The sequence below is a fragment of the Lepus europaeus genome, chromosome 5 (genome assembly GCF_033115175.1).
Source record: "Lepus europaeus isolate LE1 chromosome 5, mLepTim1.pri, whole genome shotgun sequence".
In the NCBI taxonomy this organism is placed as follows: Eukaryota; Metazoa; Chordata; class Mammalia; order Lagomorpha; family Leporidae; genus Lepus; species Lepus europaeus.
The window spans coordinates 119,584,794-119,608,281 of record NC_084831.1 but is presented as its reverse complement, the minus strand read 5'-3'; the positions used below and the strand labels follow the sequence as shown (position 1 = coordinate 119,608,281).

Here is a 23,488-nt window from a genome sequence, read left to right as displayed (position 1 = left end):
GGAGAGTCAGAGATCTTCCAACTACTGATTCATCCCCCATAACGGCCACAAAGGCTGAGGCTGGTCTAGGTGAAACTCAGGAGCCCAAAACTCCCATCCAAGGCTCCTGTGGGGGTAGCAGGGGCCCAAATAATGTGCACCATCTTCTGCTGCTTCCCAGATACATTAGTGCATTAGCAGGTGAGCTGGACCAAAGTGGAGCAGCTGGGACTGAAACTGGCACACTAATATGAGAGGCTAGCATCACAAGGGACAGCTTAACCATCATGCCCCAACAGCGGAACCAACTTCCCACTACTCATTGTGTAGGGGTGTGTGTGTGTGTGTGTGAAATAATTTTTTAAGAGGTTTATTTTATTTATTTGAAATACAGAGTTACAGAGAGAGAGGAAAAGACAGAGAGAGATTTTCCATCTATTGGTTCACTCCTCAAATGGCTACAATGGCCAGGGCTGGACCAGACTAAAACCAGGAGCCAGGAGCTTCTTCTGGGTCTGCCATGTGAGTGCAGGGACACAAGCACTTGGACCATCTTCCGCTGCTTTTCCAAGCCATTAGCAGGGAGCTGGGTAGGAAGCAGAGCAGCTGGGACTTGAACCCAGACCCAAATGGGATGCCAGCATTGCAGGTTGTGGCTTTACCTGCTATGCCACAATGCCAGCCGTGTGTGTGTGTAAGTTTGTGTGTTAAAGATTTATTTATTTAGGGGCCGGCGCTGTAGTGCAGCAGGTTAAAGCCCTGGCCTAAAGTGCCAGCATCCCATATGGGTGCCGGTTCTAGTCCTGACTGCTCCTCTTCCAATCCAGCTCTCTGCTATGGCCTTGCATAGCAGTGGAGGATGGTCCAAGTCCTTGGGCCCCTGCACCCTCGTGGGAGACCTGGAAGAAGCTCCTGGCTCCTGGCTTCGGATCGGCGCAGCTCCGGCTATTGCAGCCATCTGGGGAGTGAACCAGCAGATAGAAAACCTCTCTCTGTAACTTTCAATTAAATAAATAAATTTTTTTTTAATTTTTAAAAAATTTTTGACAGGCAGAGTGAACAGTGAGAGAGAGAGAAACAGAGAGAAAGGTCTTCCTTTGCCATTGGTTCACCCTCCAATGGCCGCTGAGGCTGGCGCGCTGCAGCCAGCGCACCGTGCTGATCCGATGGCAGGAGCCAGGTGCTTCTCCTGGTCTCCCATGGGATGCAGGGCCCAAAGACTTGGGCCATCCTCCACTGCACTCCTGGGCCACAGCAGAGAGCTGGCCTGGAAGAGGGGCAACCAGGACAGAATCCGGTGCCCCGACCGGGACTAGAACCTGGTGTGCCAGTGCCGCAAGGCGGCGGATTAGCCTAGTGAGCTGCGGCGCCGGCATAAATAAATTTTTTTAAAAAGATTTATTTTATTTAAAAGGGAAAGCAAACGAGTTTCCATTTGATGATTCACTTCCCAAATAGCTCTAACAACCAGCCAGGCCAGGCCAGAGCCAGGAGCTAGAAACTCCATTTGTGCCTCTCACATTGGGCTCAAATACATGAGCCGTTTTATCTGCTGCTTCCCAGCACATTAGCAGGAAGCTGGATCTGAAGCAGAATAGTCAGGACTTGATTGTGCACTCTGATAAGGGAAGGGATACAGTCTTTCTAAGTAGCAGCTTAAGTCTACAGCTATACCACCCTGAATGCTCCTGATCTTGTCTAAGTAGCAGCTTAACCCGCTGCCTCACAACATCTGCCTCCTGCATTGTGGTTATGAGTTACATATCCTAGTAACTAAAGTTGTTGAGCATCTTTTCATGCACTTTTAAACTATTTATATGTCTTTGGAGAAACGTCTGAGTGCTTTGCCCACATGTGTTGAGTTCTGAGCAGTACTGAAGAAGATATCCACAACTGAGAATTGAAAAGGTTGCTAGAATACCCTTCTGGAATCACCATGAATTCATGGGTTTTAACACGTCCATGGAACAGGCATTTTGCCTAGGGTTTAAGTTTCCAGTTGGAATGCCCGTGTCCCCTGTCAGAGTGCCAGGGTTCAAGTCTCAGTTTGATCCTGATTCTAGCTTCCTGCTAATGGACATCTTGGAAGTAGCAGGTGATGGCTGAGGTGATTGGGTAACTGCCAGCAACATGGGAAGCCTGAATTGAGTTCCTTGCTCCTAGCTCTTGGCCTGGCCCAGTACTGGCCAATGTGGGCATTTGAGTAGTAAACCAGCAGATGTGAGCTCATGTGCGCTGATTTTCTTTGTGTTTCTATCTTTCTGCTCAGATTTGTCACTTAAAAATATATGTGTACACATGTAGTCCTGTAGCACATACATAGTGGTATATTGCTATGCTCTTATAACCATATTAGTGTTATAGTTACCCTTTATGACCATGAAATCATCTATTATGCCCTCTCATTTCCTATTATTAAGCAACACATGACTATATATACGCATATATGCACATACAAATGGATATAGAATTTTTTTTTCCTGTTTATTTACTTGAGAGGCACAGAGAGGGAGAGATGGAAAGTGAGATCTTCCATCTGCTGGTTCACTCCCCAAGTGGCTGCAGTGGCCGGAGCTGAGCTGATCTGAAGCCAGGAGCCAGGAGCTTCCTCTGGGTCTCCCACGTGGGTGCAAGGGCCCAAGGACTTGGGCCATCTTCTAGTGCTTTCCCAGGCCATCAGCAGAGAGCTGGATTTGAAGTGGAGCAGCCGGGATTTGAACTAGTGCCCATGTGGGATGCTTAACCTACCATACCACAGCACTGGCTCCCTTTTTTTCTTTATTTTGAGAGGACCTGGAAATAATGACACCACTGTATCAATAAGCATATCCAACACTGTATCTTGATTTTTTTAAATTTTATTTACTTGAGAGGTAGAGTTACAGAAAGAGAGAGGAGAGAGACAGAGAGAAAGGACTTCCATCGCTGGTGCACTCCACAAATGGCCACAATGGCTGGAGGTGGACCTATCCAAAGCCAGAAGCCAGGAGCTTCTTCTGGGTCTCCTAAGTGTGTGCAGGGGCCCAAGGACTTGTGCCATCTTTTACTGCTTTCCCAGGCTATAGCAGAGAGCTTGATCAGAAGAGGAACAGCCAGGATACAAACTGGCATCCATATGGTATGCCATTGCTGCAGGCGGAGGCGCTTAGCCCATGGCGCAGGCCCCTTGAAATTTTTTTTTTTAAGGCTTATTTATTTTATTTGAAAAGCAGAGTTACAGAGGGGAGGGAGGGAGGGAGGGAGGGAGGGAGGGAGGGAGAGAGAGAGAGAGAGAGAGAGAGAGAGAGAGAGAGAGAGAGAGAGGGCTTCCATCTGTTGGTTCACTTCCCAAATGCCTGCAATGGCCAGGGCTGGGCCAGGCAGAAACCAGGAGCAGGAGCTTCTTCCAAGTCTCCCACGTGGGTGCAGGGGCCCAAACAGTTGGGCCATCTTCTAATGCTTTTTCCAGGCCTTTAGAGGGAGCTAGATCACAAGTGGAACAGCCGGGAATTGAACCAGCACTCATGGGGGATGCTGGCATTGCAGGCTGCACTTAACCCACTGCACCGCAGCACCAGCCCTCACATGTTGATTGCTAACCATTCTCCAATAAAAGGAACCAGAGCTCCTCAGAGAAATGAGTAGGCAGAGGAAAAATAAGGTGTTCCTGGAGTATCGTGTGGTACCAGAAACTAATGAAATGCTAAAATAACAATGGGGAGCCAACTTGAAGGAGCTTCCAGTTACCAGAAATGGGACAATCTGAATAACAAAATAAATAATAATTATTACAACCCACGGAATAAAATGAATATCCAGAATACTGCAAATAAATATTTGAATAAGTAAATGTACTGGACAGCAGTTTCTTAGCATGACATTTAAATTAATATAGGAATGATGAAAAAGGCAGATACTACAGTATTAATTGTTGTAGGAAAGAACTGTCTATGGGAATCAGGACTGCGGTACAGCAGGTTAAGCTGCCTCCTGCAATGCAGGCATCTCAAATGAACACTGATTCAAGTCTTGGCTACTCCATTTTCATGCTGACATAACTGGGAAAGCAGCAGAAAATGGCCCAAATACTTGGATGTCCAGCACGCATGTGGGAGACCCAGATAGAGTTCCAAGGTCATTCTGATCCCAGTCATTGCAGCCGTTTGGGGAGGGAACCAGCTCATGGAAGATCTCTCTGTATTCTCTATAATACTCTGCCTTTTAAATAAAAAATCTTTTTTTGAAAAAGATTTATTTTTATTTGAAAAAGTTAGAGAGAGGTACAGAACTAGAGGTCTTCCATTCACTGTTTTGCTCCCCAAATGGCCACAACAGCCGGAGCTGGGCCAATCCAAAGCCAGGAGCCTCCTCTGGGTCTCCCACGTGGGTGCCAGGGCCCAAAGAGTTGGGCCTTCCTCAGCTGCTTTCCCAGGCACATTAGCAGGGAGCTGGATCAAAGTGGAGCTGCCAAGACTTGAACTGATGCCCATATGGGATGCCTGTTTTGCAGGCTGGGACATCAACCCGCTCTGCTACTGCACTGTTCCCCAATAAATAAATTTTAAAAACAAAATCACAAAAGGGTCTGTGGATGCTAAAATTAGTGGGCAGAAGTTTGATAAAGATGGGTATTTGCATAATTTCTAATCTCTCTTCCTAACAGTATTTCAGTGGTGAAACCTGGTAGACACCACCTTAAACAAATGATCAAGGTTAACATCTCCAATCATACAGCATATCTCCCTTTGACTTACAGTGGGATTGTGTCCTGATAAATCCATCATAAACTGACAGTGTCAGCAGTCAAAATTGCATTTTATACACCTAATCTGCTAAATGTCATAGTTTAACAACACAGTACACGGTATTGTACTGGAATTTTTAAAAAGATTTATTTGTTTATTTGAAAGGCAGAGTTATGGTGCGGCAGAGGTGGACAGAAACAGATCCTCCATCTGCTGGTGAACTCCAAATGGCTGCAGTGGCTGGAGCTGGGCCGATCCAAAGCCAAGAGCTTCTTCTTCTTTTTTTTTTTTTTTTTTTTTTTGACAGGCAGAGTGGATAGTGAGAGAGAGAGACAGAGAGAAAGGTCTTCCTTTTTGCCGTTGGTTCACCCTCCAATGGCCGCTGCAGCCAGCGCATTGTGCTGATCCGAAGCCAGGAGCCAGGTGCTTCTCCTGGTCTCCCATGCGGGTGCAGGGCCCAAGGACTTGGGCCATCCTCCACTGCCTTCCCGGGCCATAGCAGAGAGCTGGGCTGGAAGAGGGGCAACCGGGATAGAATCCGGCACCCCAACCGGGACTAGAACCCGGTGTGCCGGCGCCGCAAGGCGGAGGATTAGCCTGTTAAGCCACGGCGCCGGCCAAGAGCTTCTTCTGACCCAGGCTGGTGCAAGGTCCAAAGCACTTGGTATAGCAAAAGCTGAATCAGAAGTGGTGCAGCTGGACCTCGAACCAGCACTCATGGGATGCTGACACTACCAGTTGCAGCTTTACCCGCTATGCCACAGCTCCTGCCCTGTACTGGATAGTTACCATTTTGATTGTGCAGGTGACTGAGGACTGTGACTGCTAATGTAACAGGAGAATATATTGCATGTTGGTAGTCCAACAAAATTTCAAAGTTTGGGGCCAGTTCTGTGGCATAGTGGGTTAAGCCTCCTGTAGTGCTGGCACCCCTTTTGGGTGTTGGTTGGAGTCCCAGTGCTCCACTAGAGATCCAGCTCCCTGCTAATGCACCTGGGGAAACAGCAGAGGATGACCTAAGTCCTTGTCTCCTGTAACCACGTGAGAGACCCAGAATAAGCTCTTGACTTTGGATCATCCCAGCTCTTGCCATTGAGGCCATTTGGGGAGTGAACCAGTGGATGGAGGATCTTTCTCTCTACCTCTGCCTTTCAAAAAAATTTCAAACTTCAAAGTACAGATTCTACTGAATACATTCTGCTTTTGCATCATGAAGTCAAAAAACTTTAAGTTGGGCCAACATTGTAGCACAGTGATTAAACCACTGCTTGTGTCATTCCCTATCAGACTGCTGGTTTGAATCCCAGCTGCTTTGCCTTTTTTTTTTTTTTTAAGATTTTTATTTATTTATTTGAAAGAGTTACACAGAGGAGGAGAGGCAGAGAAATAGAGAGGTCCTCCATTCGATGGTTCACTCCCCAAATGGCCACAAGGGCTGGAGCCGTGCCAATCCAAAGCCAGGAGCCAGGAGCTTCCTCTGGGCTTCCCATGTAGGTGCGAGAGCCCAAGGGTTTGGGCCATATTCTACTGTTTTCGTAGGCCATAGCAGAGAGCTGGATAGCAAGAGGATCAGCCGGGCCTCGAACTGGAGCCCACATGTTATGCCGGCTCTTCAGGCTAGGGCATTAACCCACTGCGCCACAGCACTGTCCTCATGCTTTGCTTCTAATTCAGCTCCCTGCTAATACATATGGGAAACCAGCAGAAGATGACACAAGTGCTTGGAGATCACTGCTACTCACATGGGAGATGCAGATGGAGTTCCAGGTTCCCGGCTTTGGCCTGGCCCAGCCCTGGCTGTTGCAACCATCTGGGGAGTGAAGCAGTGAATGAAATCTCTCTCTCTCTCTTTTTTTTTTTGACAGGCAGAGTGGATAGAAAGAGAGAGAAAGGTCTTCCTTTGCCGTTGGTTCACCTTCCAATGGCCGCCGCGGCTGGTGCACTGTGGCCGGCGCACCGCGCTGATCCCAAGGCAGGAGCCAGGTGTTTCTCCTGGTCTCCCATGCGGGTGCAGGGCCCAAGCACCTGGGCCATCCTCCACTGCACTCCCGGGCCACAGCAGAGAGCTGGCCTGGAAGAGGGGCAACCAGGACAGAATCCGGCGCCCCGACCGGGACTAGAACCCGGTATGCCGGCGCCGCTAGGCGGAGGATTAGCCTGTTGAGTCACGGCACCGGCCTGAAATATCTCTTTCTCTCTCCCTCTCTTTCTGTCACTCTGCCTTTCAAATACATCTTTTTTAAAAAAATTGTTAAGTCACACTGTCATAACTCAGGGTGTTTTTGTATTGGAGTCGTGTACCTCCTGATATGATACAGTGAAAAGTTCACAGCATTACTTCCGTGATATTCTCCCCCCCCCCCAAAAAAAAAAAAATGCACCCTTAATCTAATTAGGAGAAAAAGACGTACCAATATTGAGGGACATTTTACAAAAGAATTGGCCAATATTCTCCCAAAGGGTCAAGGTAAAAAAAGACTCTTGTCACAGATTGAGAGAGAATCTAAGAGACAGGATAGCTAAATAATTAGGGATTGCAGGATATAATCTGAAAGGATGTTAGTAGGAAAGCTGATGAGAATGGTATTATACCAACACTATTTGTTTTCTGCTGTGTATTTTTTTTTTTTTTTTTTTGACAGGCAGAGTGGACAGTGAGAGAGACAGACAGAAAGGTCTTCCTTTTGCCGTTGGTTCACCCTCCAATGGCTGCTGCGGCCAGCGCGCTGCGCTGATCCGAAGCCAGGAGCCAGGTGCTTCTCCTGGTCTCCCATGCGGGTGCAGGGCCCAAGAACTTGGGCCATCCTCCACTGCCTTCCCGGGCCATAGCAGAGAGCTGGCCTGGAAGAAGGGCAACCGGGACAGAATCCGGCGCCCCGACCGGGACTGGAACCCGTGTGCCAGTGCCGCAAGGTGGAGGATTAGCCTATTGAGTCGCGGCACCGGCCTGTTCTCTGGTTTTAATAATTGTATATGTTAACTTGCGGTGGATATTTGGAACTTTTCTGTGAGTCATAAATTGTGTTAAAGCTTAAAAGGTTGTAAAAAATTTCACTAAAAGCTTTGTCTAAATTTTAAAGTACTCCTCCTTTCTAACTGTGTATCTGTGAAACCAGTTTTTTTCGCATATACTTTAACCAAAACCACGTATCGTAGCAGACTGAATGCAGAGGCAGCGATGAGAATCCAACTGTCTTCTATTAAGCCAGTCACTAAAGAGACTTGTAAAATGTGAAATAAAGCCACAATTCTCACTAAATTGTTCCTTTTTTGGAAAATAATTATTCATTTTAATAGTTTAAAACATTTTTAAAGATTTATTTATTTATTTGAAAGGCGGAGTTACAGAGAGGCAGAGGCAGAGAGGTCTTCCAGTTGCTGGTTCACTCCCCAGATGGCCGCAATGGCTGGAGCTGGGCTGATTCAAAGCCAGGAGCCTCCTTGAGGTCTCCCACGTGGGTACAGGGGCCCAAGGACTTGGGCCATCTTCTGCTTTCCCAGGACATAGCAGAGAGCTGGATCAGAAGTGGAGCAGCTGGGACTCGAATTGGCGCCCATATGGGATGCCGGCACTGCAGGCGGTAGCTTTACCCGCTACTCCACAGCACCAGCCCCCAAAAGATTTATTTATTTGAAAGGCAGAGAGAGAAATCTTCCAGCCACTGGTTCACTCCTCAGATGGCTGCAGTATCCAGGTCTGGGCCCAGCTGAAGGCAGACACGCCATGTGGGTCTCACGATGGCAGGGGCACAAGTATTGGGCCATTTTTATTACCTTCCCAAGCCAGCAGGAAGCTGGATCAGAACTGGGGTAGCCAGAATTCTAACCAAGTGGCAGCTTAACCCACACCAGCCCAAGCTCCGTGAACTTTTTAAAATAACCTCATATGATCGGGGTTGGTGCTGTGGTGCAGTGGGTTAAAGCCCTGGCCTGAAGCATCGGCATCCCATATGGGCCCTGGTTCAAGATGTGGCTGCTGCACTTCTGATCCAGCTCTCTGCTATGGCCTGGGAAGGCAGAAGAAGGTGGCCCAAGTTCTTGGACCCCTGCACCCGCGTGGGAGACCTGGAAGAAGCTTCTAGCTTCTGGCTTCAGATCGGCGCAGCTCTGGCTGTTGCGGCCAACTGGGGAGTGAACCAGCAGATGGAAGACCTCTCCCTCTCTGCCTCTCCTCTCTGTGTAATTCTGACTTTCAAATAAATAAATAAATCTTTTAAAAAATAACCTCATATGGTGACTGTTTTAGCTATAGCCACAAGCAAAATATCTGAGGTCCTTGATTTTTTTTTTTTTTTTTTTTTTTTTGGACAGGCCGAGTTAGTGAGAGAGAGAGAAAGGTCTTCCTTCCGTTGGTTCACTCCCCAAATGGTCGCTGTGGCTGGCACACTGCGCCGATACGAAGCCAGGAGCTTCCTCCTGGTCTCCCAGGCGGGTGCAGGGCCCAAGCACTTGGGCTATCCTCCACTACCTTCCCAGGCCACAGCAGAGAGCTGGACTGGAAAAGGAGCAACGGGACAGAATCTGACGCCCCAACCGGAACTAGAACCCGGGGTGCTGGTGCCGCAGGCAGAGGATTAGCTAAGTGAGCTGCGGCGCCAGCTGTGGTCCTTGATTTTTTTTTTTTTTTTTTTTTTTTTTTTGACAGGCAGAGTGGATAGTGAGAGAGAAAAACAGAGAGAAAGGTCTTCCTTTTTGCCGTTGGTTCACCCTCCAATGGCTGCTGCAGCCGGCGCATCTCGCTGATCCGAAGGCAAGAGCCAGGTGCTTCTCCTGGTCTCCCATGCGGGTGCAGGGCCCAAGGACTTGGGCCATCCTCCACTGCCTTCCCGGGCCACAGCAGAGAGCTGGCCTGGAAGAGGGGCAACCGGGATAGAATCTGGCGCCCCGACCGGGATTAGAACCCAGCGTGCCGGCGCCGCAAGGCGGAGGATTAGCCTGTTAAGCCACAGCGCTGGCCGATCCTTGATTTTAAAAATTTTTCTGAAAGGGAGACAGAATCAGATAGCATCCATCCACCAATTCACTCCCTCAGATGCCCATAACACCCAGGGTCAAACCAGCCTGAAGCCAGGAACCAGGAGTTTAGTCTGGGTCCACCATGTGGATGGCAGAGACCCATGTACTTGAGCCATCACCTGCTGCCTCATTAGCAGAAAGCTAGAATCAGGAGCAGAGCCAGGAGGACTCTTAACCAGACATATCTTAAGCCCAATGTCAAAAATCCACCTGGAGGTCTTTGATTTTTTTTTTTTTAATATTTTATTCATTTATTTGAAAGAGTTACACAGAGGGAAGAGAGGGAGGGAGGTCTTCCATCTGCTGGTTTACTCCCCAATTGGCCGCAACAGCTGGAGCTGCACCAATCCGAAGCCAGGAGCCAGGAGCCTCCTCCCGGTCTCCCATGTGGGTGCAGGAGTCCAAGGACTTAGGCCATCTTCTGTTGCTTTCCCAGTCCATAGCAGAGAGCTGGATCAGAAGTGGAGCAGCCGAATCTTGAACCGGCGTCCACATGGAATGCTGGTGCTTCAGGCTAGGACGTTAACCCGCTGGGCCACAGCACCGGCCATAAGGTCTTTGATTGTTAAGAGCTTTCTCCCAAAAGGGTACTGAGACCAAAACAATTTAAGTGCCACTAGAGTATGTCTAGTAGCTGCAACAAAGACCCCAAAATGCAGTGGTTCAAACAAGAAAAAATTTCCTTTGTAATTGCCCAAGGTTAGTGGTTCCAAATTGGGTTGTTCCGGGTGGTAGGTAATTCAGAGATTCAGGTTATTTCACACTGATTTTACTGCTAATCCCTAGGACAATGATTCTCAAAGTTTATTTTGTATCAGAGTCACCTGGAGAGTTTGTTAAGCCATGATTCCTCATTCTCATCCTCAGTTTCTGATCCCTGCGGTCTGAGGTAGAGTTTGAGATTTGGAATATCCAAGATACCAGAAACGTTGATGCCACTAGTATAGGAAGAGCACATTCCAGGGCATTTTCCTTCTTCGCAAGGGTGGAACTGGTTGCAGACAAATGGGAAGGAAAAAGAACATGAAGGAGTTTGTCCATCTTTTTTAGTTCTTTCTCTTTTTAAGATTTCTTATTTATTTATTTGAAAGGCAGAGTTAGAGATCTTCCATCCACTGGTTCACTCCCCACGTGGCCACAACAGCCAGGACTGGGTCAGGCCAAAGGTAGGAGCCAGAAGTTTCTTCTGAGTCTTCCATGTGGGTGCAGGAGTTCAAATACTTAGACTGTCTATTCCTTCCCAGATGCATTAACGGGAGCTCGAGCAGCTAGAACTTGAACCAGCACCCATATGGGATGCCAGCATCACAGTTGGCTTAGCCTGCTACGCTACCATGCCTGCCCCCATTTTTAGTTCTTTTTTTCTATTTTCAAGCATTTATCTTACCTATCAATAAGAGAGACCTGATAGGCCGGCGCCATGGCTCAACAGGCTAATCCTCCGCCTTGCGGCGCCGGCACACCGGGTTCTAGTCCCGGTTGGGGCGCCAGATTCTATCCCGGTTGCCCCTCTTCCAGGCCAGCTCTCTGCTGTGGCCGGGGAGTGCAGTGGAGGATGGCCCAGGTGCTTGGGCCCTGCACCCGCATGGGAGACCAGGAGAAGCACCTGGCTCCTGGCTTCGGATCAGCGTGATGCGCCGGCCGCAGCGGCCATTGGAGGATGAACCAACGGCAAAGGAAGACCTTTCTCTCTGTCTCTCTGTATCTCTCTCTCTCTCCACTCTGCCTGTCAAAAAAAAAAAAAAAAAAAAAAAAAAGAGAGAGAGAGAGAGAGAGAGAGACCTGATATAGCCAGTATTTTAATTTTCATGGAAGAAGAGGAGAGTTTCAAAGGGCAGTGAGTAACAGGATCATCAATCCCCATTGGTAAGGGGCTAGTGGTGTGACTCTGCAGGTTAAGCTGCCCCTTGTGATGCCGGCATCCCATATTGGAGTGCAGGTTTGAGTCCTGGCTACTCTGCTTCCTATCCAGCTCCCTGTTAATGTAGCTGGGAAGGCAGCAGAAAATGGTCCCAAGTATTTGGGCCCCTGCCACTCAAATGGTTGACCTAGATGGAGTTTCTGGCACCTAGGTTTGGCTGTTGTGGATATATGGGGAGTCAATTAGGAGATGGAAGATCTCCTCTTCCCATCTCTCTCTCTCTCTCTGCCTTCCAAACAAGAAAAATAAGTTTTTTGTTTTTTCTTTTAAGGCACTGGTAGAATGAATCTTAGAATCCATCAGATTAAGAATTGGATTTACATAGTGTGGCAAGGGAAGGTTTTAGGAGGGTGAGATACGCAAATACAGAAGTGAGACTTTTTTGTTCAAATAGTAATAACTCTGACCCTCATTGAGCATTTTATAAAGAAGCAATTTCTTTGTATTATTTACATTTATTATCATTAAACTCCTAAGGGAAGTGAGATCTAGTAATTTGTATGGTTTGCCAAATATGACATAGTTATCTAAGGAGGCAGCTGAGAAGTATGTCAGGCATTCTGACGTGATTTCTTCAAATGAATTCCTATCACTGAGTCAGTTCCTAATGAGGGACAACTTCTGATAGGGTACAGCAAAGGTAAAATCGAGGGTCAGTTGACTATAGAAGATTGGGATAACAGCTTGAAAGAAGGCTTGTTTGTTTTGTATGAAAAATTGAAGCAGCAAAGAGAAGCCAACTAAGGAGCTGTTTTGCCTGCTGTAAGGATTTTTAAATTTTATTTATTTATTTATTTATTTATTATATATATATATATATTTTTTTTTTTTTTTGACAGGCAGAGGAGATAGAGAGACAGAGAGAAAGGTCTTCCTTTTTGCCATTGGTTCACCCTCCAATGGCCGCTGCAGCCAGCGCATCATGGCTGATCCGAAGGCAGGAGCCAGGTGCTTCTCCTGGTCTCCCATGGGGTGCAGGGCCCAAGCACCTGGGCCATCCTCCGCTGCCTTCCCAGGCCATAGCAGAGAGCTGGCCTGGAAGAGGGGCAACCGGGACAGAATCCGGCGCCCTAACCGGGACTAGAACCTGGTGTGCCGGCGCCGCAAGGCAGAGGATTAGCCTGTTAAGCCATGGTGCCGGCCTATTTATTTATTTATTTTTAAGATTTACCTATTTGAAAGGCAGAGCAATGGAGAAAGAAGAGAAGCAGAGCGAACTTCTGTCCACTGGTTCTCCCCATATGGATACAACAGGTAGGTCTGGGCCAGGCTAAACCTAGGAGCCCAGAACTCAATTAGGTCTCCCATGTGGGTGGCCATCTTGAGCCATCACCTGTTGCCTCCAGGATACATTAGCAGGAAGCTGGAATGGGGAGCAGAACCAGAACTTGAACCTAGATACTCTGATATGAGATGCTAGCATCATATGCACCATCTTAATTATACCAAATATATACCAAATACCAAATATATACCAAAAGCTATACCAAATACCTGCCTCCATGTGCTTATATTTGAAAAATATAAAACTTTGTAGAGCCGGCACTGTGGCATAGTAGGTTAAGCCTCTGTCTCCAGCACCAACATCCCATAAAGGTGCTGATTTGCCTCCTGGCTATTCTCCTTGAACTCCAGCTCCCTGTTGATAGCCTGGGAAAGCAATGGAAGACAGCCCAAGTGCTTGGGTCTCTCCTCCCACATGGGAGACCTGGAAGAAGCTCCTGGCTCCTGGCTTTGGATCAGCCCAGCTCTAGCCATTGCAGCCATTTGAGGAGTAAACAGTGGATGGAAGTCCTTTGTCTCTGTCCCTCTCTCTAACTCTGCCTCTCAAATAAATAAATCTTTAAATATGTATGTGTGTATGTGTGTGTGTATATAAAACTTGGTGGTGCTTCTCTAAGAAATTTTTTTTTTTTTAAGATTTACTTATTAATTTCAGAAAATAAATAGGCCGGTGCTGTGGCTTAACAGGCTAATCCTCCGCCTTGCGGCGCCGGCACACCGGGTTCTAGTCCCGGTTGGGGCGCCAGATTCTATCCCAGTTGCCCCTCTTCCAGGCCAGCTCTCTGCTATGGCCCGGGAGTGCAGTGGAGGATGGCCCAAGTGTTTGGGCCCTGCACCCGCATGGGAGACCAGGAGAAGCACCTGGCTCCTGGCTTCAGATCAGCGAGATGCACCGGCTGCAGCGGCCATTGGAGGGTGAACCAACGGCAAAAAGGAAGACCTTTCTCTCTGTCTCTCTGTCTCTCTCTCTCTCTCTCACTATCTCACTATCTCACTATCCACTCTGCCTGTCAAAATAAATAAATAAGAATTACAGAGAGACATCTCCCTTCGACTTATTTGTTCCCTAAATGGCTGCAGCAGCTGGGGGCTGGGCCAGGCTGAAGCCAGGAACCTGGATCTTCATCTGGGTCTCCCATGTGGGTAGCTGGGGCCCAAGTACTTGGGCCATCCTCCATTGCTTTCCCAGATGACTTATGGAGCTGGATTGGAAGTGAAGCAGCCGGGACTTGAACTGATGCTCACATGGCATGCCAACATCACAGGCAATGGCTTAACCTACTGTACCGCAACAGGGCCTCTGAAATAAGAATTTTTCTTAAAAGATTTACTTATTTATTTGAAAGGCAGAGTTACAGAGAGGCAGACTCAGAGAGAGACAGGTTTTGCATCTGCTGGTTCACTCCCCAGATGGCTGCAACAGCTGAAGCTGGGCTGATCTGAAGCCAGGAGCTTCTTCCAGGTCTCCTATGCGGGTGCAGAGGTCCAAGGACGTGGGCCATCTCTGCTGCTTTCCCCGACCATATCAGAGAACTAGATCAGAAAAAGAGCAGCTGGGAATCGAACCAGCGCCTTATGGGATGCTAACACTGCCGGCAGCAGATAAAGCTGCTGCTTTAAGCGCAGAACATCCCATGTAGGCGCTGGTTGACGTCTCAGCTGTTTCTCTCCCAATCCAGCTCTCTGCTTATGGCCTGTGAGAGCAGTCAAAGATGGTCTAGGTCCTTGGGCCTCTGCACCCACGTGGAAGACCTGGAAGAAGCTCCAGGCTCCTAGCTTTGGATTGATCTAGCTCCAGCCTTTGCGGCCATCTGGGGAGTGAACCAGCGAATGGAAGACCTTTCTGTCTCTAACTCTGCCTTTCAAATAAATAAATAAATCTTAAAAAAGTGTATTTGAGAGAGAAAGAGAGCTTCCATCTGCTAGTTTATTCCCCCAGATGACCACAGTGACCAGTATTGGACCAGGCCTGAAGCCAGGAACCAGGGATTCGATCCATATCACCTTGATGGCTAGCAGGAACCCAATCCCTCAATCACCTGCTGCTTCCTAGGGTGTGTATTAGCAGGAAGCTGGAGTAAAGAAGCTGGAGCTGGTTATCAAACTAAAGATGCTTCAGTATGGGATGCAGGCATCCTAACTGGTAACTAATATGCCTGCTCCTAAAACAAGAATTTTTTGAAGATAAATGTTACATTTTTTTTAATAGCTTAAAAGCATTTTGGAAGCAGACATCCTTTTGAATTGAAGTTTCTGGTACCCTGGTCCTTTTCTATTAATTGTGGAGCAAGTTATTTTCCTAACTGACTCCTAGCCAACTCTACACTTTCTATCCTCTGCCTAGCTTCTCTTCTCAGAGTATGCTTGCAACGGACAGCTCTTTGAATCCAGAAATTTACTCACCGAAAACATTTTTGAGTATGTGTTACATACAGGTTAGATGCAAAGAGAAGAAAATGAACACCTATATAAAACTACATTTGGTTTCTGACCTCTGGGAACTCAGAATTTTTGAAGAGAGATAGAAAAGTAATTCAGGCCAGCGCCGTGGCTCAACAGGCTAATCCTCCGCCTGCAGCACTGGCACACCAGGTTCTTGTCCTGGTTGGGGCACCGGATTCTGTCCCGGTTGCCCCTCTTCCAGTACAGCTCTTTGCTGTGGCCCAGGAGTGCAGTGGAGGATGGCCCAAGTGCTTGGGCCTTGCACCCGCATGGGAGACCAGGAGAAGCACCTGGCTACTGGTTTTGGATCAGCGCAGTGGGCTGGCTGCAGTGCGCTGGCCGCAGCGGCCATTAGAGGGTGAACCAACGGAAAAGGAAGACCTTTCTCTCTGTCTCTCTCTCTCTCTCACTATCCACTCTGCCTGTCAAAAAAAAAAAAAAAGTAATTCAGTAATGAGACAAGTGCTAGGAAGTTCAAGGATGTTTTTACAGCACGAAGGGAAAATTGCCTGAAGGAACAAAGAAGGTTTCATAGATATATATATATAGATATATATATATATGTATGTATGTATATATATATTTATTTGAAAGTTACAGAGAGGCAAAGAGAGAGAAAGAGAGCGAGCCAGGGTCTTCCATCTACTGGCCCACTCCCTAGATGGCTGCAATGGCTGCTGCTGTGCCGATCTGAAGCCAGGAGCCAGAAGCCTCCTCCGGGTCTCCCACATGGGTGCAGGGGCCCAAGGACTTGGGCCATCTTTTGCTGCCTTTCCAGGCCATAGCAGGGAGCTGGATAGGAAGTGGAACATCGGGACTCAAACCAGTGCCCGTATGGGATGCCGGCACTGCATGCAATGGCCTTACCTGCTATGCCACTGGGCTGGCCCTGATGTAATTTTTTAAAGATTTTGTTTATTCATATGAGAGTTAGTTATAAAGTTAGAGAAAGGTCTTCCATCTGCTGGTTCACTCCCCAAATGGCCACAGTGGCCAATCTGAAATCAGGAGCCAGGAGCCTCTTCTGGGTCTCCCACACGAGTGCAGGGACCCAAGATTTCGGCTGTTTTCTGCTGCTTTCCCAGGTACATTAGCAGGGAATTAGGTCAGAAGTGGAAGAGCCAAGACTTGAAAGGTGCCCTTATGGAATGGCTGTGTTGCAGGAGGTGGCTTAACCCGCTGGACCACAATGCTGGCCCCATCTAATAAGTATTTCAAACTTAACATTTCAAACTGAACTTTACAGTTTTCACTCTAAACATGGCCATTTTAGTAAAAGACATCACTCATGCATTTAGAGAGATGAAAATCCTATAGTCATCCTTAACTATTTCTCTTATGTTTCATATCCAGCATATCAGCATTTCTATTGGCCTTTCTTTTTCTCTTTCTCTTTTCTTAATAATTATTTTATTTGAAAGGCAGGTGGCCTTTTTTTCAACGTATATAGTCTGTTAACTTGTGGCAGAAAACCATAGGTCCTTTGGCCCCTGGATTGTACCTCTCTTGCCACATTTTCTCCCACTCCTTCACTTAGATGTGGGCATGTCATCTTCACATTTTTACTGTTTCTTGCAGATAAGTACTATGGTCTCTCAAGCAACATCCTTGCTATTCCCTCATTACATTCTCTGTCAGCTATATGCACAGTTTACTTACTCTCTTAATTTAGATATAGATTCATTTGTTAAGCTTTTCAAACAAGACTTTGCTGACCATGCTTTTAAGAATAATCTCTTAAGGGTCAGCGCTGTAGTGTAAAGGGTTAAACCACCTCCTGCAACACCAGCATCCCATATGGGCACCATTTAGAGTCTCTGTTGCTCCACTTCTGATCCAGCTTCCTGCTAATGGCCTAGAAGAACAGCAGATGATGGCCCAAGTTCATGAGCACCCATGTAGGAGACCCAGAAGAAGCTCCTGGCTTTGGCCTGGTCTAGCCATGGCCATTGTGGCCAACTAGGTAGTGATACAGCAGATGGAAGATCTCTCTCTGAAACATTGACATTCAAATAAATAAACAAATCTTTATTTTAAATTGCAGTGGATAGGGGGCCGGCGCTGTGGTGCAATGGGTAAAGCTACCGCCTGTGGTGCCAGTATCCTATGTGGACGCTGGTACAAGTCCTGGCTGCTCCACTTCTGATCCAGCTCTCTGCTATGGACTGGGAAAGCAGTAGAAGATGGCCCAAGTCCTTGGGTCCCTGCACTGGCGTGGGAGACCCGGAAGAGGCTCCTGGCTCCTGCCTTCAGATTGGCACAGCTCCAGCCATTGTGGCCAGTTGGGGAGTGAACCAGCGAATGAAAGACTGACCTCCTCCCCCCCGCCCCAACTCTGACTTTTAAATAAAATAAATAATTCTTAAAAAAAAAAAAATGCAGTGGATAGACAATGTTTGCGTTTTCTGGCCAATAAGGCAGTGTAGATGTTTCTTCAACAGATGGGTTTCATTTCCCATGGGTGTGTACTCAGAAGTGGGATTGCTGGATCATAGGGTAGTTCAATTTTTAGTTTTTAGAGGAACTTCCATACTGTTTTCCACAATGGTTGCACTTATTTATTATCACACCAACAGTGTGCAAAAGGGTTCCTTTTTCTCCGCATCTTCACTAACACTGGTTATCTTTCATCTTTTTGATAGTAACCAGACTTACTGTGTTGAGATGATATCTCAGTGTTTTTGATTTGTGTTTCTCTGACGATTAGCCTAGGTTTAATAATGATTTGTCTGGCCAAAGCCAGGAGCCCTGGAACTCCACCTGGGTCTTCCATGTATAGGACCGAAAACAGGAACCTGGACCCTCCATCTAGATTTCCCACGTGAGTGTCAGGGTTCCAAGTACTTGATCCATCTTCCACTTCCTTCCTAGGCACATTAACAGGGGACTGAACTGGAAACTGAGCAGCTGGGCTCAACTGGCTCTCTGATGTAGGATTCCAGCATCAGAATGCTGGCCCCAAGGGATTTCTTAACCAATTTGCCAAACACCTACCACAAAAGTTTTAATTTTGTTTTTTTGTTTGTTTGTTTGTTTGTTTGTTTTTTAATTTTATTTTTGACAGGCAGAGTGGAGAGAGAGAGACAGAGAGAAAGGTCTTCCTTTTTGTCGTTGGTTCACCCTCCAATGGCCGCCGCGGCCGCCGTGCTGCGGCCGGCACACCGCGCTGATCCCAAGGCAGGAGCCAGGTACTTATCCTGGTCTCCCATGGGGTGCAGGGCCCAAGCACTTGGACCATCCTCCACTGCACTCCTGGGCCATAGCAGAGAGCTGGCCTGGAAGAGGGGCAACCGGGACAGAATCCGGCGCCCCGACCGGGATTAGAACCCGGCGTGCTGGCGCCGCTAGGTGGAGGATTAGCCTGTTGAGCCATGGCACCGGCCAAAAGTTTTTAGTTTTGATGAGGTCCAGTTTGCCTACTTTTTTCTTTTGCTTATATTTTTTTATATTACAAGAGTATTTCAAAAAGTTTGTGGAAAATGGAACTAAAAGATAAGCTTGGGACAGGTATTTAGCCTAGTGGTTAAGACATCTGCATCCCACATGGGAATGCCTGAGTTCAGTTTGCGCTCCAGCTCATGACTCAAGTTTCTTGTTAATGCAGACCCTGGGAGGCAGTGGTGATGACTCAGATAATTGAGTTCTTGCCACCCACATGGGAGACCTCGATTGAATTCCTGGCTTCTGGCCTGACCAGCCCTGACTATTGAAGGCATTTGGTAAGTAAACCAATAGGATAGGAGCTCTCTGTCTCTGTCTCTTAAATATATAAAGTGACTTTTTAAAAAATATTTGTTTATTTAAAAGGCAGTTTTGCAGAGAGACAGACAGAGACAGAGATTTTCCATCTGCTGATTAACTCTGTAAATGGCCACAACACTTGGAGCTGGGCCAGTCTGAAACCAGGAACCATGAACTTCCACTGGTTCTCCTTCGTGAGTGGCAGGGGCCCAAGGATTTGGGCTGTCTTCCTCTGTTTTCCCAGGCACATTAGCAGGGAGCTGGATCAGAAGTAAAGCAGCTGGGACTCGAACCAGCACCCATATGGGATGCTGGCATCACAGGTGGAGGCTTTATATGCTGTGCCACAATGCTGGCCTCATAAATGTTTTTAAAATGTTTATTTTGGTGCAAAAAATAAGCATTTTTTATAAACTTTTTGAAGACCATTATATATCTAAGAAACTAGCTATCCAAGGTTACATGAATTTTGAATTTTTTCTTATATTTTTTAGCTTTAACCTCTATATTAATATTCATTTTTATTTTTTATACACATGCATGGTTTTAACTTTTTCTGTCAAAGACTAATTTATCTTTATGGTAGTTCCATCTTCCATAAACATTCTGAAGTACCCTTGTATATAGTGTGAGATAAGAGTCTGACTTCATTCTTTTGCATCTGGATAACCATTATCTTATAATTATTTTTTGAAAAAATTGTTTTTTCCCTCATTGAATTGTCTTGGCATTCTCCTTGGAAATCAACTGACTACAAATATTTAGGGTCTATTTCTGGATGGTAAATTCCATTCTACAGATCATGTGTACTGTGTGTGTATATACATACACACACACACACACACACATATATATATATATATATAGTATAGTTTTCTTTTCAAGCATTACTTTTTGTAACTAGAAGTTTGACTTCAAGTCATTTTGTACATCTTTATTCTCCACTATTTGGATACATGGACTATAATTATCACATCTCTTTTTTAAAGTCCTTTTTAAATTATAAAATAATTCATTCTGGGTAGGTGGATTTCTATTTATTGATCATTCTTCTCATCACAAATTGTACTTTCCTGCCCTTTTGTATGACTGGTAATTTTTTTTTTTAAGATTTATTTATTTATTTGATAGAGTTGCACAGAGAGAAGGAGAGGCAGAGAGAGAGAGAGAGAGAGAACAAGGTCTTCCATCCGCTGGTTCACTCCCTAGTAGGTCGTAGTCCAGAGCCAGAGCTTCCTCCATGTCTTCCCATGTGGGTGCAGGGCCCCAAGGACTTAGGCCATCCTCCACTGTTTTCCCAGGCCATAGCAGAGAGCTGGATGGGAAGTGGAGCAGTCGGGACTCAAACCAGCACCTATATGGGATGCTGGCATTGCAGGTGGTGGCCTTACCCGCTATGCCACAGTGGCCTGGTAATCTTTGACCAGATTCCAGACATTATCAATTTTCTATTTTGGGGTATTGAATTTTTTTTATTCCTGTAAATTTTCCTGAGGTTTGTTCTGTGATTATTAATGTGCTTGTCAACAGTTTGATTTTTTTTTTAAGATTTTATTTATTTATTTATTTGAAAGAGTTACACAGAGAGGGAAGGAGAGGCAGAGAGAGAGAAAGAGAGGTCTTCCATCCTCTGGTTCATTCCCCAGGTCACTGCAACTGCCAGAGCTGCACCAATCTGAATCCAGGAGCCAGGAGCTTCCTCCAGGTCTTCCCATGCAAGTGCAGGGGCCCAAGGACCATCTTCTGCTTTCCCAGGCTATTGCAGAGAGCTGAATCAGAAGTAGAGCAGCTAGGACTTGAACCAGTGCCCATATATGCCACTGCACTGGCCCCTGATCTTTTTTGAGTCTTAACCTTTTTCTTTTTTTTAAAGGTGAAGCAGGGTAAGAGAAATCTTTCATATGCTGATTCATTCCCAAATGCCTGCAATAGCTAGGATTGGACCTGGGTGAGGTCAGGAGCCAGAAACTATCCTGGCCTCCTGTTTGAGGCAGGGACCCAAGTATTTGACTATCTTTCTATCATCTGCTGCCTTCAGAGTGCACATTAGCAAGAAGCTGGATCAGAAGTAGAGGCAGTGAGTGGGGGTGGGGTGGGGGTGGTGTTGTGGTATAGTGGGTTAAGTGCCACCCACTATACAATGCTGGCATTGTATAAGGGCACTGGTTGGTGTCCTGGCTGCTCCACTTCCATCCCAGCTCCTTGCTGATGGCCCAAGTGTTTGGGTCTCTGCTGCTCATGTGGGAGACCTAGAAAAAGTTCCTGGTTCCTGGCTTTAGCCCAACCCAGCACTGGCTGCTGTGGCCATCTGAGGAGTAAACCAGTGCATAGAAGGTTTCTTTCTCTGTCTCTCTCTAGCTGGTTCACTCTCCAGATGACTGCTTTAGCCAGATTTGGGCTAGGCTGAAGAAAGGAACCAGGAACTCCATCCTGTCTCCCACATGGGTGGCAGGAGCCCAAGTACTTGGGGCCATCTTCTGCTGACTTCCCAGGTACATTAATAGGGAGCTGGATCAGAAGCGTGGAGTAGCTGAGACTCAAACCGTTATAAACAACAGCTTAACCTGCTGCTCCACAGCACCAGCCCTGAAATACTGGTTTTAACGTCAGTAAATTGATGCCTAAATATTGAACTGGATAATGAATTACTGACTGCATATTTCTGCTGTGAAGTTTACACAGAAGTTAAAACAAATTAACTAGAGTTTTATGCATTTACTTGAATAATTTTTAAATATAAAAAATTGAGGGGCTGTTATTTGGCACATTGGTTAAGACACTACTTGAAACACTCGCATCTAATATTGGAGTGCCTGGGCGTTAAGTCCTGCCTCTAGGTCCTGATGCCAGTTTCCTTGATACAGAGCCTGTAAGGCAGTATTGATGGGTCAGATAATTGGATTCCTTCCTGCCACCCATATGGGAGACCTGGATTGCATTCCTAGATCCTGACTATGGCCCCAGTCTGCCCCAGCCATTGTGGGCATTTGGGAAGTGAACCAGCAGATGGAAACTCCCTCTGTCTCTGTGTCTGCCTCTCAAATTTAAAAATAAAGGAGTCTCTTAGTAAATAGCTATGTTTATACACTATACTAGGTATCATTTATAAATGCATATATAGACAATAAATTTACAAAAATATTCATGAAAGTAGTAGCAACAAATCTAATGTTTTCTTGAACAGGAAGACTAAAGAATGGGTTTGAGAGTGAATTTACACTGGATATTTTGGCTGTATCTGTAATATTTCATTTCATTGAAAATAAGTTAGAGGGCAAGCATTTGGCACAGTAGTTAAGCTACTGCTTGAGATGCCTGCATGCCATTTCAGATTGCTTGAGTTCAAGTTCCAACTCTGCTTTTTTTAAGATTTATTTTATTTATTTGAAAGAGTTACAGAAAGAGGTAGACACAGAGAGATCTTCCATCCACTGGTTCACTCCACAGATGGCCACAATGGCTGGAGCTGTGCCAATCCAAAACCAGGAGCCAGGAGCTTCTCCCTGGTCTCCCAGGTGGGTGCAGGGCCCAAGGTTGTAGGCCATCCTCCACTGCTTTCCCAGGCCGTAGCAGAGAGCTAGATCGGAAGAGGAGCGACCAGGACTAGAACCGGCGGCGCCTGTATGGGATGCTGGCGCTTCAGGCCAGGGCTTTAACCCCGCTACGCCGCAGCGCCAGCCCCCCAGCTCTGCTCTTGATTCCATCTTTGTGAAACCACCTTGGGAGTCAGCAGATGATAGCTCAAATACTTAGGTTCTTACCAAGGGGAAGACCTGAATTGAGTCCCTTTCTCCTGGCTTCAGCCTGGCTCTGCCTTGCTCAGCACCATCTGTTGCAGGATGAGGAGTAAGCCAGTAGATGGGAAATCAATCAACCTCTCTTCTCAAATAAACAATAAAATATTTAAGAAAAAAATGTGGAGCCCACTTATGAGAAAGGACTAATATATAGAATATATAAAGAACTCTCAAAACTCAACAGTTAAAAACATCCAGCAAACAATTCATTTAGAAAGGAAGTAAAAGAACAGAAGTCTCACCCAGGGCCGGCACCGTGGCTCACTTGGCTAATCCTCTGCCTGCGGCATCGGCATCCCATATGGGTGCCGGGTTCTAGTCTCAGTTGCTCCTCTTCCAGTCCCGCTCTCTGCTCTGGCCCTGGTAGGCAGTGGAAGATGGCTCAAGTGCTTGGTCCCCTGCACCCGCATGGGAGACCAGGAAGAAGCATCTGGCTCCTGGCTTCGAACTGGTACAGTGCTGACTGTAGTGGCCATTTGGGGAGTGAACCAACGGAAGACCTTTCTCTCTGTCTGTCTCTCTCACTGTGTAACTCTACCTGTCTAATAAAAAAAAAGTCTCACCCAAAGAAAGGATATGCAGAT

General features: G+C 46.7%; 1 protein-coding gene across 4 annotated transcripts in view; it reads left to right on the top strand.

Moving 5' to 3' along the window:
- GATAD2B (GATA zinc finger domain containing 2B) overlaps positions 1 to 23,488 on the top strand; it is a 104,454-nt gene that overhangs the window by 55,932 nt on the left and 25,034 nt on the right. Inside the window, exon 2 of one of the 4 annotated variants that reach the window (XM_062192295.1) lies at positions 18,971 to 19,085. The exons of the other annotated variants lie outside the window; for them this stretch is intronic. The gene's annotated coding sequence lies outside the window, so the exon portion shown is untranslated. The remainder of the gene's footprint in view (positions 1 to 18,970; positions 19,086 to 23,488) is intronic. 4 annotated transcript variants of the gene reach the window in all.